The following is an 18,600-nucleotide window of genomic DNA, read 5'->3' as shown; positions in this document are numbered from 1 at the left end:
AGAGGGGGCATGCAATAACACTGGTGAGGAAGATCAAGGGAACGCCCAATGCATTTTTTAAAAGTATATCAAGGGCAAGAGGATAACCAGGGAAAGAGTGGGACTGATTAGGGATCAAAATGGCCGTCTGCAATGTGCAGGCAGAGGACGGAAATGCGGCTTTAATGGATTACTTTTCATCTGTGTTCACCATGGAGACGGACGATGTCGGTGTAGAGATCAGGGAGCGGGGTTGTGAAGTACTTAAACAAATTAGCATTGAAAGGCAGGAAGTGTTTGTTGTTTTAGCGGGCTTAAAATGGAAAAATCCCCAGGCCCAGATGAGATGTGACCTAGGCTGTTAAGTGAGGTAAGGGAAGATCCAGCAGCGGCTTTGACACACATTTTCAAATCCTCGCTGGCCACAAGAGATGTACCAGAGGATTGAAGGACAGTGAATGTGGTATCATTATTCAAGAAGGGTAGCAGGGGTAAACCAGGTAATTACAGGCAGGTGAATCTAACATCAGTGCTAGGGAAAATAATGAAAAAATTTTGAGGAACACGATTAATCTCCACTTGGAGAAGCAGGCATTAATCAGGGACAGTCAGCATGGCTTTGTTAGGGAGAGATCGTTTCTAACAAACTTGATTGAATTTTTTCCTCAGTCAACACATTTGTCCTCAGTCTGCTGCAGGTGAACATAGGGATATGCAGTAAAATTGACTCATAGACATGTACGAAAATACACACAACAAAACTACTCCGCATTCACTGTACCCGACATTGTCCCTTTCCTCTCTCCATCTCTGTGATTTGGATGTGTTCGCAGATAATTTACTGTTAAACGCTCGTGGGTTGCAAGTAATCTTTAATCTTCCCACCCTCCATCTGACAGGTTCTGTCACTAGTGGCAAGGGTTCACCGGCTGGTTTATACCAAGCAATTTATGAAGAGATTGGGAATATTCCACCTGGCAAGGATTCCTATCAGATCCGGCGTTCAGGTCTGTGTTTTATATTTCATGCCGAATGTTCACAAGACAAATGTCACTTCCACTTAGTTACCCCATGTTAATGGTCAGTTTACTGACTGAACACTGTCAGAAATCCTCTCGCTATCCCCGGTGAAGGAGTCATATCACAGTGCGAGTGTGTCTATATCTGTGCGTATAGCAAGATTAGCAATGGGTTTGGGAAGATTTCCGCCCGTTGCTACTGCTTAAAGAACGTGATTTCTGTTTGCTTGTAACTATCATGTCATTTTATTCCATTTAAGCTAGACCATAAATAGTCACTGCTCTCAGGAGGAGACAGTCACATTGACTCAGAGTTTATTTCTCGAAGTGACTGCATTTCTGGATCAGAAACACGCTTCCATCAGGAACTCCTAAACTGAAGTCGGTGGTTCCTGCAAAAAACATATCCGAACACTTGGTATTCTGAAGTTTAACATTAATCTACAAATTCTGTTTCACAATACTGGGGCAACAACACTGGCAAATCGATAAAAGTTTTGTCTTGCGATATATTTGGAGGGCAATTTAACCATTGAGATTAATTTCTCAAGTTGCAAAAAATACCAGGAAAGAACAAATCCGTTATTCGTCTCCTTGCACTCGTTACACTTTTCTGCCTCATTATCCGGGGTGGGGTTCGGTTTTAAAGCCACCACCATCCGTTTGAGACTCTGAAATGGAAAGAAACGCGGACAGGATGGAAGGGTTCTGGGTTAAGAAAATGTGCTAACTGATTATGTTTTACACGATTGTTTCTGCTCTGATGTTTGAAATCTGACCCACCAGCTGTACTGTGTATTGTTTTAACTGCTCGCTGGATGAGCAAACATTCATGGTCCATTCCTAGTTGCTCTTGAACCACTGCAGTCCCTGTGATAAATGTTTCACAACTGTGTCAGATACAAAGTCCCTGGACATTGTCACCAGATGATGACGGTATTATGTTATTTGCTGGAACGTCCCAATCGATCTCTCCAATAACCATCCATGTTTGTGTTCAACAGTTACTGATTCCATTGAGTCCCTCAATCAGATTGAATATTACACCAGTCACAGTTTGGGTGATACGGATCCTGGATTAGAAAATCCTGAAGGGAACTCCTCCAGTCTTCAGGGTGGGTACATTTATATTTGTTACCATCACGTTTTTTTTAATCCATCACGCAGTCTGTTATCTAAAATCAACAACTAAATATATCAGAACTTAATCGCTGTAAAATGATGCTGCTGAATGCATGGGGATTTGCTGAGGGATTTTAGTTTTTAAAAATGGAGAAATAATTTGGATGTCTGCAAAATAATACCGATTGCAACCAATACTTTAATGGAATGAAACATTCAATTATTGTGATTTCTGACACAGTTGTGTGGGAGGTGAAATGTGACATTTGTGTGTATGTTGAATGGGTGATTCAATGGGACAGATGTGACTTTAAAACGGAAGGGCAGAATTTTGTCACACAGTCGCGACAGACTGGGAGGCAAATTGCCGCTGGATAGCAGTGCAAAGGAAGCCCGACGTATTTACTCTGTTAAGTGATATTCCTGGAATCGGCCGAGCTGGTGGGTGGAGGCTGCACTTTAAGGCACTGGGCAGGCAATTGAGTCAATAAACAGGAAATTCATGGCAATTTTCCAAACCATTCACAATTTAATGAAAGGTGACAACAGTTTTCAGAGACTCGCCATCTATAAGGTGGGGGAAGGTCAGAGGAAGGTCAGTTTTGGCTGTGAAAAGCATTGTGGCACTGGAGGGAGCGGGAGAGATACTGTATCGCGGTATTGACAATCTGGAGGCTGACCTATCTTGGCGATCATAACAGCGGTATTTAGGATGAGCATCCTCGCCGACTTGAAACTTACCTACACCAAGTAAAAAGAATGGAGACCTTGAAAAGTGAGTGCAGCAATTTACAATAGGTCTCACCCACTCCGGTGTTGAGGCCTCCCATTGTGGAGGAGAATGAGAGATGGAAGCAGCTGCAGTCCCCAGGAGTTGGGCTGCAGCACCCAGACAGGGACAATAATCATGAGGCTGGAAAAGAGTGTGGATGAACAGGGTGCACAGCCGCACGCAACCAGCTTCTTGAATGCAGAAGATGCTACCCACCAGAGAGGGCTTACCATCAGAGGCTCTGCTTCCTGCAAATTTCGGAACAGCAGTGTCACTGAAGATTGTGCTTCTCCAAGAAGGTGGGCACTGAGCTGTGCTCTATAGTGTAGGAACATCTGAACCAATGAGTGGGGCACCCCTTCTCTAATTTAATTTTTATCATTTGTGACATTTAAGGCTGTCAAATTAATGTTAGGCACTGCACTCAGCTTGTCATACTACATCAGGGCATTGATCCCGTTCCGACACTGAAACCTCTTACATGGGACTACCTCATGGCTGCTCACTCCCTGCTCAATCTCCTGCCATGCCCTCCCCACCTGCCTCGCTGGCCCCCTCCTCCGGTCGCGATGGAAAAGCGCTTCCCTCCTTGCCCTTGCTGCCTGGTGGAGCACTTGCATGGAGGCCTGCGAAAACCTGGGCGCCATCTGCCAAACATGCAGGTTGTCAGTCTCCCAACCAATATCCTACACTGGCCCTTCCTTTCAATCGATTACAGGCTGCATTTTAAACATAGCATGAGCTATGACTCGCCTATCGTGACACGACACGGTCCCATCATTCGCCAGCCTCTAATCTCACTACGGCTAAAGATCACAATTTACCCTGGCTGGCCCGTGTCGACTGACGTCTAATAATATAATTCTAAGTATTCAGTGATACCATTTAATTTCAGTGAAAATCGTTATTTCCTCTCAGGTCTGGTTCCGGGTGATTATGATGATGTTGAGACTGGAGCCATTGACACTCAGGATGGTCACTTGTTGCTGGACAGTGGTCCTGATGATCTCTTCACAAGTGCCGGCGGTGATCTCTCCACTCTCGGTGAGTTAAACTCCCACAGTCACCAGCTCTCTGTCACTGCTTTGAATTTCGTTCCACTCGGCGATGTCACAGACTGCTGGTTGATTTAAATACATGTTGTGATTAAAGGAAATGAGAATAAACATGCTTGAAATATTTTAGAAAAGATACCCTCATGTTATTCGGTATGTGATATCTCTCTTGCGAACACTTTGACTGGAAATCTTCCAGGTGCTCAATCGGAACAGCCTGATTCAGTCTTAGATGATCCATTTCTTCTGCTATCTCCCAGCGGTAAAAAAAAACAACACGGGGAATGGAGATGGAAAACATTCCGAGGCCAACAAATTCCAGTCCCCTTTACGTTATACGTATATAGATGACCCGCATTGGACCAGCTTTCAGTCCAATCATTAAATCATAAACTTTCTCTCCACAGTATACAGCTCTCAGACCCGCACTGAGCCCACTTTCAGTCCAGTCATTCATCCATAAGCTTTCTCTCCAAGGTATACAGCTCTTAAACCCGCACTGATCCCGCTTTCAGTCCAATCATTAATCCATAATCTTTCTCTCCACAGTATGCAGCTCTCAGACCCGCACTGATCCCGCTTTCAGTCCAATCATTAATCCATAATCTTTCTCTCCACAGTATACAGTTCTCAGACCCGCACTGATCCCGCTTTCAGTCCAATCGTTAATCCATAATCTTTCTCTCCACAGTATACAGTTCTCAGACCCGCACTGATCCCGCTTTCAGTCCAATCGTTAATCCATAATCTTTCTCTCCACAGTATGCAGCTCACAGACCCGCACTGATCCCGCTTTCAGTCCACTCATTATTCCATAATGTTTCTCTCCACAGTGTACAGTTCTCAGACCCGCACTGAACCCACTTTCAGTCCAATCATTAATCCATAATCTTTCTCTCCACAGTATACAGCTCTCAGACCCGCACTGATCCCGCTTTGATGCCTCCCTCCATTCCTGAAAACAATGAGGATGTTCGCTGTGACACGTTCACAATAGCAGCCATTACACCAAAGAAGGGCAGTGACTGTGTGGTTCAACATCTTACATCTCCATCAGTCTGGTAAGACCAATGTTTTATAATTTGTTCCGTGGATTGTGCTGACAATGTGCAGTCCCAGCTGTTTCCGATATTAAGAATATCGATATTGATCCCAAAGTATCAGAAAGACGATGGGCGGCACAATGGTTAGCACCGCAGCCTCACAGCTCCAGCGATTTGGGTTCAATTCTGGGTACTGCCTGTGTGGAGTTTGCAAGTTCTCGCTGTGTCTGGGTTTTCGCTGGGTTTCCTCCACCACCAAAAGATTTGCAGTTGATTGGTAAATTGGTCATTATAAATTGCCCCTAGTAGACGTTGGTGGGAGGGAAATGTAGGAACAGGTGGGGATCTTGTACGAATATGGGATTAGTGTAGGACTAGTAAAAATGGGTGGTTGATGGTCGGCAGAGACTAGGTGGGCCGAAGGGCCTGTTTCAGTGCTGTATCTCTAAAAAAAAGAGAACATTTTCTGTACTTACTAAAGAAATAGGAGGCTTATTGAAGCAGAAATATTCTGAGGAGATCATATTCTGTATTTGATGTATTTGTTTGGTGGTTAACATTGCTGTAAACCTCTCAAGTCGTTTTTGTTGTCCTTTCAGGTAAAAGTCAGCATCAAATCCAGTGTATGATGTCTGGAGGTGGATCACAGATTGATGTGTTATTCTGTGTTAAATCTGAAGGAACGGCATCTACTTTCCCAACAGTGTGAACATGATAATTGTGCTTTGTTTTACGATATAAACATCACTTTATTTTTATCAACCATCATTTTACATTGTTTTGAAATAACTAGATTTGGCTTTTCTCTTTATTTTGTCTGAAGGTGCGTGTTTTCTGTTTAATTAAAATACCAAACAGAATTGATTTCGGATCATTTCTCTGTCTGTACAAATACTGAGATATATTACTCCGCATGTAATTACCGACACTGTTACAGAGATTAAAACCGGTGCTTATTAATGAAGAGTTTATGCAAAGTTCGTTTTGTAACCGATTCTCTTTTCCATATCCTGTTAAAAAAGGTTTAGAACACGTCAGGTGACAAATAAATGGTCTGTCTCTTTAATCTGCATTTATTGTAACTTCTTCCTCCACCACCACATACTCGATATGGACAAATTACTGCAGTTTATAATGTAAGTGTTGATGTACAATGGGAATAACCTTCAAATATAATTAAAATGATTTATTCAATGTTGCAGTTGGAATTTCTGCCTTTGTCAATATTGACGACTGTATTGTGGTTCAAGGACTAAATATACACCAATTTCTAGATACAATATAATGTTTTCCTGCGCTACACTATCCCGGAGGATGGTGGGAGAGGAGGAGAAACTGGTCAGAAATTCATGCGTTTTTGCCGTCAATTTTAAACATTTCAGTTAGTCATCAGCAGAGCCCAATTGTTACTCTGTCTGGAGAGCAGCTACACCATGCATTACTCTCCAGAAAATTGTGATTTTTGTGATTCGTCGGCTTACTGAAATACCCGTATCCACCAGCAGACGGCGAACATCATTTGAATTGAAAACGAATCATGCTGGAAACACTTAACAGCTGAGATATCATCTGTGGCGAGAGACACAGGAATAGCTTTGAACATTATTGCGATTTCTTCAGAAATATATATTAGTCGAGATTAATTACTTTTAGCAAATACAGAACCACGGAAAAAGGGGGACTGAAGAGATTAAAAGAGTGAAGGTTTGTGTTAAGATGGAGGCAAGTTTTATGATATGAATTCCGCCCCCTTTACGCTCTCTTATCTATCTCCCTGTGATGTGCAGCACTTTATTCTCTCAACCCTGACATTGTCATTAAACCTGCTGACAATGGAATCGCTGTTGTTGTTTGTTGTAAAGACCTCTACCTTGGGGAGCCTAAACACGATCTCTCTGACATATCGTTCCACTTCCCCCAGACCATGAGTCCACCACTGAACATCATGTCATCCTTTCCCATACTATCTTTGAACTAATTTCCTCTTGAGATCTTCACCCCGTGCCTGTGACCGCGCACAGCCCCTTCTAAATCCTCCAAACATCCACAAACAAGGCTACATCGTTGGACTCAACATTTCAATCTGTTCCTTTCCGATGGATCCTAACTCTTTATATTGCACTTTGTCCCCTTGTCTTCTTCTGCAGCCATCCACGATTTTATCTGCTCTGGTTTTCTGTCCAGAAATGTTTCCTTTTCACCATGGACATCCAGTCCAACACTGTAAACAGGACATGTAGACTCCCTCAACTCCATCTCTCCCCAGGCCGTCCAACCACTCTACATTTACATCTCTCACCAAGATGTTCATTCCCTTTAAACTTCTCTTTCTCTCTCTAGAGCATGTAATTCTCTTAAAACTCTATCTCTCACTAGGACGATCAATCTTATTAAAACTCAATCCATTCAGGAAATCTGGATCCCTACAAGTCCATCCCTCATCAGGACGGCCATACCCTCAATATGTCCATCTCTTACCAGGATGTTCAAACCATCTACAACTTAGCCCATTCAAAATATTCAGGTCTGTACTTTTCCATCCCACACCGGGATGTCCAGTCGCTTTGCAGTCCATCTTTCACCAGGATGTATCTTCCACCTACACCTGTATCTCTGAATAGGACGTGCAGCCTCTCTGCATCGCTATCCCTCGCCTCGCCATCCAGTTGTTTGACACCTTTACATCCCACCAGCACACGACATCTTGTTTGGTAACGTTGATGACTATTTCATTGTAGTTTCCTGACCTCATTCTCAGCTGAAAGGAATTAACTTTGCTTCTAGCTGCCAGCCCTACTTTACCTTTACACGACCCATCCCCAATTCGATTCCTCGAAATCTTATTTCTAAAACTGAGGATCGGCAGGTAGCTCACAATGTCTATCTGTAGCCACCAACCCAGAGACCTAGCTCGATGATGCACCCCACCTCCCCCATCCTGCTTCGTGTCAGGTCTCTATTGCCTTCTCCAGGTATCTACATCTCTGTTACAGCAGTTCCAAAGATGCCACCTTCCACATCATCATTTCCGAATTGGCTTCTGTCTTTGATCGGCTGAAGAGTTCCCTTCGTCAGGCACGTAACCTGCAATTCCGCCCTCATCCCTTCTCGTCACCACCAGAGCCATGATCCAGTTAGCCTTGTCCTCACTTGCCACAGCAACACCTACATATTCAACAGTTTTCTGCAATTTCAACCGCCAGCGCCATGTGACGACTAAAGGCATCATTCCCTCCCTTCCCCATTCAACAATCCAAAGGCACTATTCCCTCTGTCAAGCTCTTGGTTAGTCCTCTGTCAATCCCAGAATCACTCCTCTAGCAACAAAAAACATCTCATGCAATGGTTGAATGATGCAACATCTGTTCTTTCCCCTCTTCCCTTTTCACAGAGAGCGTCCCAAACATTCTTTCTGGATGAAACAAGCATCTAATTGTACCTACTTCGAACTGAATACATCGTATTTGTTACTCACAATGTAGTCTATTCTGTTGAGAACAAACGGCGATTCGATGAGGCTTCAATGAACACGTCAACTTTATATTAGCACTTTTCAGCCCTAAAATTGCTCCTGTATTTTTGAATAGCGGGTATTTGTAATGGATGAGCAAGTTGAATTGGAGGAAGTATGGGTTCGTGCTCGGTGTCCGGATCCCCTATTGACTCACGACAGTAGCAGTTACCCTGGACTCAACCTTCCTCTTTCCTATCATATTGGCAGATATGTGGTCCTCTTTGACAATTATTTCATATTTCCCTCCCACTGCCATGTATCAGCAGCCAGACCTGGAGCCCACACTGAGAGATGGCTCTGTCGTGCCAGTCACTGCACTGTCATTGTGCAGCAGAATTGGAGACCACATCGAAAGCTGACCACGTGGTGCCTGGCATTGCACGGTGAAGCAGCGAGTAACATGTGAAGTCTGAGAACAAGTGATTAAATATTGGTTGCATTGAAATGCTACTCAAACCCCTTCCTCCCATCCCTGCACCAAGTGACCCACGAAGATGATTCTTCCCCTACATTTAGGTCAAATCTCCACTGCACCTGGACAGAGAAAATCCCTGCATGAGGCATTCCCACACCCACACACTGTGAGGGCCCTAAGTTATTACTAAAACATTTTGCACAAATTGACATGGATAAATGTTTGACTAATATTACGTTAATAAATTGCACTCAAATTAATATTCATTCATGTGCCACCTAATAGTGTTCCCTTGAAGGCTGGTATTTTCTAATTATAGAGCTGCCCCTTTTAATTCAGCGTGGTGGACGCTTGCAGCTGTCGTAAAAATGTTACTGCAGATATTTACAACCAGCATTTTCGGCGGTGCGACCGAGAATGGGACTGGCTTCAGGTTGGTGCATCTGGACTACATTGCTGGTGCGTGCATGGGCATGGGACGAGGGTCTGTCAAGGGCACAGATGTACTTCCCTTTTGAAAGAGGACACTACCTGCAGCTGCCGTAGCGCCAGTCTGATCCCATGGGGCTGTGCATTATCTCTCACTGATCTGCATGAGAGAAAACTAAAGGACACCACTGATCCGACCAAAGCTCCTCTCCATTCGAACCACTAAATCTGTCAACGCTGCTTCACTACTTTTCGAGTCTGGACGTCACTGTAGAAACCAAAGCCCCAATAGCAGCAGGTTGGGTTTCAATCAAAGCTGGCCTTGGTGGTTACCAGGGCTCTTGCATAGTAAGCTTCCGTAGAGGACAACACATTCTTCATAAGAGAACACAGGCAACTCGTTCCATGAACAGGAACGTCCGGGTGCCATTCATAGACTGTTGGCTCCTCCATAGTCTCATCCATGATGTTGAAAGTCTTTGACAGGTTCCCCACGCAACCGTTCTCTGCTGGTACTATTCCAATTTCCTTTGCGTGAACAGCCAGGCATTGAATTGGTATTCCCCACACTGTTCAGCAATTTTTGGGTCAGGGCGCACTCGCCTGCCTCCTCTGTCCTCTACTGTGCCTTGCACCACTACCCGTGCTAATCACTTGCAATGTGAACTTCACCCTGCACAGACTGTGCTATCTCACCATCATTCCCATGCATTGTGCTAAATGCTGAACTGGTGCGTGTTGAAGTCAGAGGGATGACTGTTCAGATTGGTATTGCTGGCTTGGTTCTCCTGCTTCTGAAGGGCATAGTCGTGCAGAAGAATCTGTCAGCAGAGACAGTAAAAGCGAAATATGAGCACTGGGCAGGCTAAGCAACCTCATATCTGTGAGAGTGGAGAGGCACCTACAATTTGCCGCAGCTCCCTTGAAGAGATGCACATCGAGGACAAGAAGAAAAGAAGAGAACCTTTTGCAAAACAAATCAATGTCGATGGTTATGTATTTTGCTGCGATGTGTCCGCTTTAGAGAACTGTTAAGTTAGTGAGTCACGCAGCATTTTCTGAATAGTTTAGATGTGTGCTCGGGGTCTGTTTATTTGACCTTGTTCAGTTTGTCCGTAGGAGGTCAGTTTATGAAACTACTGTCCGTTTATGGTTAGTGGCCAGTTGATGTTCAATGTGTCATTCTATAGATGCCGTGCACATTTATTTTCTTGACCATGAAACAGTTATGAAATACTGGATAAACACATATTGCATCAGTTGGAGCCATTGGTGCAGTTTATGGAAGTGGATCTACCAGTGGCGGTAAGCATTATGATATTAAACATAATGTCAAGAAAACCTGCTATAAAAAGGGGATTTTTTTTAAATTCATGGATTGGCAACCTACTTTAAACGTTTAATTATTAAGTATAATAAACTCACCTCTTCCTTGTTTAAACTCAAGAAAACTTGTCCAATTGGTTCTTTTACGATCACAACAAAGGACAAAGGTAAAACACTCACTCGAGTGTTAAGTACATCCAGTGTTTAGAAAGGAATAACCCCTGCTGCGGTCAAATGAGAAGAAGGACAATTGGGGTGTAGTGTGACCCCTCGTCACCTGATCGTAACAATAAGCAATGCACTATTCTGTATTCCAAAGAGACGAGGATATCACTGTGAAAATGTAGCCAGTGCACTCCTTAGTCTACCCCACCAGATGTGTAAGCTGGTATTCACCAAATGAGGTAGACTTTACTATATCATTGTAGTCTTTGCACTCATCATTACTATATAAATATAATACTGCACTGTCATACCGACAAAAGAATGGAGGTATTACTGTATCAATGCAACAATTGTACTGTGCAGTATTCACCAGCAGAGGGAGGCAGTACTGTTTAAATGCAAGCATGACACCGTTCAGAATCCACAGGCAGATATGGACAGTATTATTCCAATGTAACTATTGCGCTGTGCAGTTTTCACCAGTGGAACAGTCAATCAAATTATATTCTGGGCTTTGGGAAGTTTCAATTCATGTCTGCCCAATATCTGGGCAAGTACACGGTTTGACATATAACGTGTTCAGAATAAAGCATGTTGCTGACCTTGTTTGTTTAGTGACTGTGATTCATGGCACTTTCCAAGGGACCTATTTGTGCCACTGCAAGGTTTCCCTTTGATGTCAATAAGATTCTCCTTGCAATGTTACTCTACTATTGCGTCAATGACTGGCAGGCACCTGTAGCTTTACAAAGAGGGAGAGAATGGATCAACATCTGAAAACAATCGCCTGGAAGCGTATGATCTGGGAGTTTCAATGTGTATATTCAAATTGCCATATAGTATATATAGAAATTATGATACATATGGCGGTTCAGAGTGTCCACAGGTTGTGCTATCTCTGCTCGTTAGTTCCTGGTGAGCCTCCATCTCCAACTATTAATTCAGTAAACTACTGTCTTTTTGTTTCATTAACCACCTCATTACTGCTGCCTGTTCCTTGTAAGGATCAACGACTCTGATGGTCTCTGGACTGGCCTGTGGTTTAGCAGAGTTTAATAAGACATATGAGGAAAAGACTGAGGACCGAGTCAGCAAACTCTTGAACATAATGGAGTCTTCTTTACTCTGTTTTCTTTCACTTTCTCTTTCAGTGCCATCTGCTGGCTCGTGTGTGCGTGGTAGCCTCAAATGAACAATATGTGCAAAACAATTGGCAAAACACTACAATATCCAGTTAGTAACTGTCTGAAGCATGCTTTACTGTATTTGTTTTATCATTTAACAACGTATATTCGCGGCTCTTGGTGGTAATTGCATCTCGCCATTTGAACAATTGCATGACATCCCTGGATTGCGAGTTGTGTGTGCAGGGGATCCCTCGGGTGCGAGAATTTATTTGCAAGAGAATACTAGGAGTGAGACTATGTCCTAGTTTTCACAGAATCGTAGGGCATTCTCAGCATTTACAAATAGACCTCTGGATTTATGTTAACGACAGACAGTTCTGGGATTGCTTATCAATGAATACAATTTGTCCATTGAAGTGACAGCATTTGAAAAGAATTTCTGGGAGTCTTGTAATATCTTCTGTGTCCATCAGATTTTCGTTGCAGGAGACCTTGCAACTGTCAGTATTTATTGTGTCCCGTTAATGTTATCTATTGACAGAGATACTCGGAAATTACCGTGTTGACAAGGAAATCCTCGAATTTCAACGTTTATATAGGATCCTGCATGTGTGGCATAAGTTACATCCGAATATCAGTGCTTACTGGATGTTCCTTCGTTACTTGCACCATTTTCAGAATGTTAATGGCTAATCAGGGCGGCACAGTGGTGCAGTGGTTTGCACCGCAGCCTCACAGTTCCAGTGACCCGGGTTCAGGTCTGGGTACTGCCTGTGTGGAGTTTGTAATTTCTCCCTGTGACCGTGTGGGATTCTGCCGTATGTTCCGGTTTCCTCCCACAGCAAAAGACCTGCAGGTTGTTCGGTCAATTGACCATTATAAATTGCCCCGAGTTTAGATAGGGAATGTGGGATTAATTTAGGATTAGCATAAATGGGTGGTTGTTGATCGGCACAGAATGGGTTTCCAAAGGGCCTGTTTCAGTGCTGTGTCTCTCAATGAATATGTAACAGTATTTATGATTTACAGGATTGGCCGGCTTCTCACAGATACAAGAGACCCATACCAAACATCTTAAACCTCCATCATTATGTACGAGTAATTCAAGTTGCTCTGGCAACCAGTTGCTGTCAACACACATATCTCATACTTACTGTATTGTCAGTCTGTTTGATACCTGCAAAACATAACTCAGGGGGACAAACCTATCAGATTATGACAGGACCCGATAACCCTGCAGAAACCAGTGAGTGGATGGCAAAGTTATCAGAGTTATTAGCCTGGTTCCAATACAGTTTGTGAATTCTTTGGTTAAATGTCCATTTCAGGAGAGTTGCTGTTTCACATCCGGGGAATGAATTCATTTCAAGGTTTTCTACTTGTGGTAACTTTATAGTGAAACCTCAGCTGTGCTAATTCATTGATCAGCATTCGATCTTCAGGCTATTTTCATTCTCCAGGTCTACTTTTACTCCCGGATATATCAGGCTGACATTCATTTGTATTTATTGAGTTGCAGTGGTCAGTTTATTGAAACAACCATCTACCTTCAGCTCTCATCTTTGCATTGAATCATAGTGAGTTAACAAATGACATTATTAGAGGCTACATTCCTGGTGATTGGATCACAAGGAGTTAACCGCTTACAGGAACACAGCCTCACTCGCATGACTAGATTATTAACAGTATTGCTGTTTCATTAACCGATATATGCAGGTAGAGACAACAGCCTGAACATTTCACGAGTTCATCTATTTTACTTTAAAACCACAGGGAGAATTGATGCTCCTGCTTTACCTAACTTTGCTGATTGATTTAAACTTAGTCATTTATCGTGACCTGTTGATTTTGGGTTTTACATTTTGGAAAGTGTTCACCGATTACCGTATCTTTGTACTGTGAGTCAGTCTTTGCAATAAGAGATCAGTTTATTTACAGTCACTAAGCTGTCACATTCTTCCCCCGATACTTTGTCCTTATGGATTTTCTGTAGCTAAGTTCAAAGTCCGAGGTGAAATGTCCTACAGCAGTCTGTTGATGTTACAGAAATCATCACATTGTCAGGCGCTTCCTCTCAGTTGAACAGAACAGCAAAACACACAGTGACTGTTCTGAGGTCCTGCAGACTGTGAGCTGCTTTTCATATATTTCGGTAATGGAAATTCTTTGTTGATTCCAAGTGATCACCTTTTCTAAAACACATTCTGTAATTCTTACAAGGAACACATCACATCCCTGTGAACAGACTCCCATCTAATGCTCCTCCTGTGAACAGGCCCCCCCATGTAATTAATCCCTACCCTCCCTGTCAAAATTCCCACATCTAAACACCCCATGAACAGACTGGAGAATCTGCACTCCCCCTCCCATTTTAAACCTGGAGTATCCTCCCCCTCCAGTTTTAAACATGGAGAATCCTTCCCCTTGCATTTTTAGCATAACTAATTCCCTGTGTAAATATTGCCCTCTATTTCTTCCCACTGCGCCCACTGTAAATGCCCCCCTTTCTAAATACCGTCCCTGTCCTCTAAAAGCCCCACTCTACTAATTCCCATCCTGTACCATCTCCCCCGTGAGCATCCTCACCCCTCGCCCCCCAATGTAACTTCCATCCCAGTCAACAGTCCGCCCCCATTCCCCACCCCCCCCCCCCAACACCATCCCGTGTAATTCCAACCTCCATCACTTTCCTGGCTGTGGCTCCGTCTCCCGACAATTGATAATTCTCTTCAATTCCTGGTCTGGGTAAGCCACTGGAATTCGATCAACTGGCTCCCAAACCCCCGGCAACTTTAACTCATGTACGGCCAATGGCAGGGCCGGGCATCGAGCAATGACCAACACCCAGAGGCTAACGGCCTCCCAGCCCAGACACATCCCCGTCTGCAAAAAGGCGTTTCACCTGTTCTCCCGTCAGCTTCAGGGAATGAAGCAGAGGAGGACACACACAGACACACACATTGACTGACACAAGGACGGGAGGAGGCCATTGAGCCCTTTGAGCCTGTTCCACCCATGTTAGATCATGGCTGATCAGTCCCTTCCCTCCTTGAGCCACAAGAAGACAGGTAGAGACAGTCCCAGAGCAGGTACACAGAGAGACAAAGAAATTCTGGGCTGGACTCGGACTTGGTGCCAATGGTGCAAACCAGGATGGAGGGGAGGAGGGTTTTTTTTTAGATTAGAGATGCAGCACTGAAACAGGCCCTTCGGCCCACCAAGTCTGTGCCGAACATCAACCACCCATGTTTTATGCCAATCCTACACTAATACTAATTTAAACTGTTTAAATTCCCCTGGCTCTTTAAATCAGTTCATTTTAGCCCTATCTAAAAGTTAACAGTTAGTTTAGTGTATGTTACCTGGGCCCACTGCCCTCCCCCAGCCACACCTGCTCTTTGTTTTCTCAATGAAATTGATCCTGATGAAACTGACGAGCACAGCTGCCGATACTTCAATCTCCGATCCTGCTGTCTTCAAGCTGCGGGACCCGAGAGAAGTCCTGTGAAAAGGTGCCCCGAACACCCAAAACATCCACGAACGCCCCCCCCCCCCGGCCGCAACTTCAAAGCGCCCGCGGGAGATGGCTCGGAGAGCATCTGCAGCGCACTGTCGGCAATGCTGCATGCCTTTATTTAAACCACTGCAGAAAAAAAAAACCCTTAGCAAATGTAATCACCTCTAAGTCTGCCAAATGATGCTTCACCTCCCGAAGGACGTGGATGAGCTTTCCGGACGTCGATGGTGGGCACTGAGGAAATGGCTTATTTCCTGCACCAGATTCCACTCCCCCTCCCCCCACTTTACCCCCCTTCCACCCCCCCACCCCCGTCCCCTTCCCTGCTCCACCCTCTCAGCTCACCCCCTCACAACCCCGTCCCAGCCCGCCCCCCCTCGCACCATCTTCACCCCGCACCCCCTTCCCCTGCAACCCCCCCCACCCCCTCCCTCTACCCCTCCCCCTTGCATCCCCTCCTCCCACCGGCACCATCCTACACCTGTGTAGGGGCCCCAACAACCCCACTGCCTTGTGGGCGTCTCGGGAGAGACCAAGGCTAAGGGAGTAAACCCTAACAGAAAATCCGGAGCGGAACCCCGTAGGCGGTCATGTGTCACCTTTGGCATGTTTCCGGCAGTTCCTGCAGCCATACTGGTGCCAAAGGTCGTGTCCTGCACTCCTTTGGACCCCACCAGAAAGGCCGAGAGGGGGGTTTTGACGACTGGGCAACTCTCAACCTCCATAAATTTGCCCAGGCATGCGCCATGGAGCGGTCACTCCATAGTTGCCTCACAGCGACTAAAACAACACGGAAGGCAGCAGTTACGGGTTATAAGTCCAGATAAATTGGCGTAGAAACTGGGCGCCACGGGTTGCCTTTGTCGGTGGGAGAGGTCATTGCACCTCACTGGACAGCTACCGCCCGCCTCAAACCGGGCAGCCCCCGGTCAATAAGGTTCTGTCCCGCCACAGTCTGCCTGCTTCAATGGGTGCTTGGAGCTCAGGGTCATTGCCCGAAAGGTGGACTGATACACCGCACCAAACAACATGAAAAAAGGAAAGAAGGTACCAGCCCTTCGCTTTGCAAGCTGGAACGTCAGAACTATGTGTCCTGGCCTGTCGGAAGACCTTACACAAATCAACGATTCTCGGAAGACCGCCATCATTAACAACGAGCTCAGTAGATTCAATGTGGACATTGCAGCACTTCAGGAGATTCGCCTCCCCGCGAGTGGCTCTCTAGCAGAGCAAGACTGCACCTTCTTCTGGCAGGGCAGGGATCCTGAAGAACCAAGACAGCATGGAGTGGGCTTCGCCATCAGAAACTCCTTGCTCAGCATGATAGAGCCTCCCTCAAATGGCTCGGAACGCATACTGTCCATCCGACTGCTCACCACCTCTGGTCCAGTACACCTACTTAGCATCTATGCTCCAACACTCTGCTCCGCACCTGAAGCTAAAGACCAGTTCTATGAACAACTCCATAACATCATTAGCAGCATCCCCAACACCGAACACCTATTCCTGCTGGGGGACTTTAATGCCAGGGTTGGGGCCGACCATGACTCATGGCCCTCCTGCCTTGGGCGCTATGGCGTTGGAAGGATGAATGAGAACGGGCAGAGACTGCTTGAGTTGTGTACCTATCATAACCTCTGCATCACCAACTCGTTCTTTCACACTAAACCCTGTCACCAGGTTTCATGGAGGCACCCAAGATCACGTCGTTGGCACCAGCTAGACCTCATTGTCACAAGGCGAGCCGCCTTAAACAGTGTTCAAATCACACGCAGCTTCCACAGTGCGGACTGCGACACCGACCACTCCCTGGTGTGCAGCAAGGTTCGACTCAGACCAAAGAAGTTGCATCATTCCAAGCAGAAGGGCCACCCGCGCATCAACACGAGCAGAATTTCTCACCCACAGCTGTTACAAAAATTTCTAAATTCACTTGTAACAGCCCTTCAAAACACTCCCACAGGGGATGCTGAGACCAAGTGGGCCCACATCAGAGACGCCATCGATGAGTCAGCTTTGACCACCTACGGCAAAAGTGCGAAGAGAAATGCAGACTGGTTTCAATCTCATAATGAAGAGCTGGAACCTGTCATAGCCGCTAAGCGCATTGCACTTTTGAACTACAAGAAAGCCCCCAGCGATTTAACATCCGCAGCACTTAAAGCAGCCAGAAGTACTGCACAAAGAACAGCTAGGCGTTGCGCAAACGACTACTGGCAACACCTATGCAGTCATATTCAGCTGGCCTCAGACACCGGAAACATCAGAGGAATGTATGATGGCATGAAGAGAGCTCTTGGGCCAACCATCAAGAAGATCACCCCCCTCAAATCTAAATTGGGGGACATAATCACTGACCAACGCAAACAGATGGACCGCTGGGTTGAGCACTACCTAGAACTGTACTCCAGGGAGAATGCTGTCACTGAGACTGCCCTCAATGCAGCCCAGCCTCTACCAGTCATGGATGAGCTGGACATACAGCCAACCAAATCGGAACTCAGTGATGCCATTGATTCCCTAGTCAGCGGAAAAGCCCCTGGGAAGGACAGCATTACCCCTGAAATAATCAAGAGTGCCAAGCCTGCTATACTCTCAGCACTACATGAACTGCTATGCCTGTGCTGGGACGAGGGAGCAGTACCCCAGGACATGCGCGATGCCAACATCATCACCCTCTATAAAAACAAAGGTGACCGCGGTGACTGCAACAACTACCGTGGAATCTCCCTGCTCAGCATAGTGGGGAAAGTCTTTGCTCGAGTCGCTCTGAACAGGCTCCAGAAGCTGGCCGAGCGCGTCTACCCTGAGGCACAGTGTGGCTTTCATGCAGAGAGATCGACTATTGACATGCTGTTCTCCCTTCGTCAGATACAGGAGAAATGCCGTGAACAACAGATGCCCCTCTACATTGCTTTCATTGATCTCACCAAAGCCTTTGACCTCGTCAGCAGACGTGGTCTCTTCAGACTACTAGAAAAGATCGGATGTCCACCAAAGCTACTAAGTATCATCACCTCATTCCATGACAATATGAAAGGCACAATTCAACATGGTGGCTCCTCATCAGAGCCCTTTCCTATCCTGAGTGGTGTGAAACAGGGCTGTGTTCTCGCA

The sequence above is a fragment of the Heterodontus francisci genome, unplaced genomic scaffold (assembly GCF_036365525.1).
Source record: "Heterodontus francisci isolate sHetFra1 unplaced genomic scaffold, sHetFra1.hap1 HAP1_SCAFFOLD_214, whole genome shotgun sequence".
Taxonomy (NCBI): Eukaryota; Metazoa; Chordata; class Chondrichthyes; order Heterodontiformes; family Heterodontidae; genus Heterodontus; species Heterodontus francisci.
The sequence above is the reverse complement of the archived record's forward strand: the minus strand, read 5'-3'. Positions refer to the sequence as shown.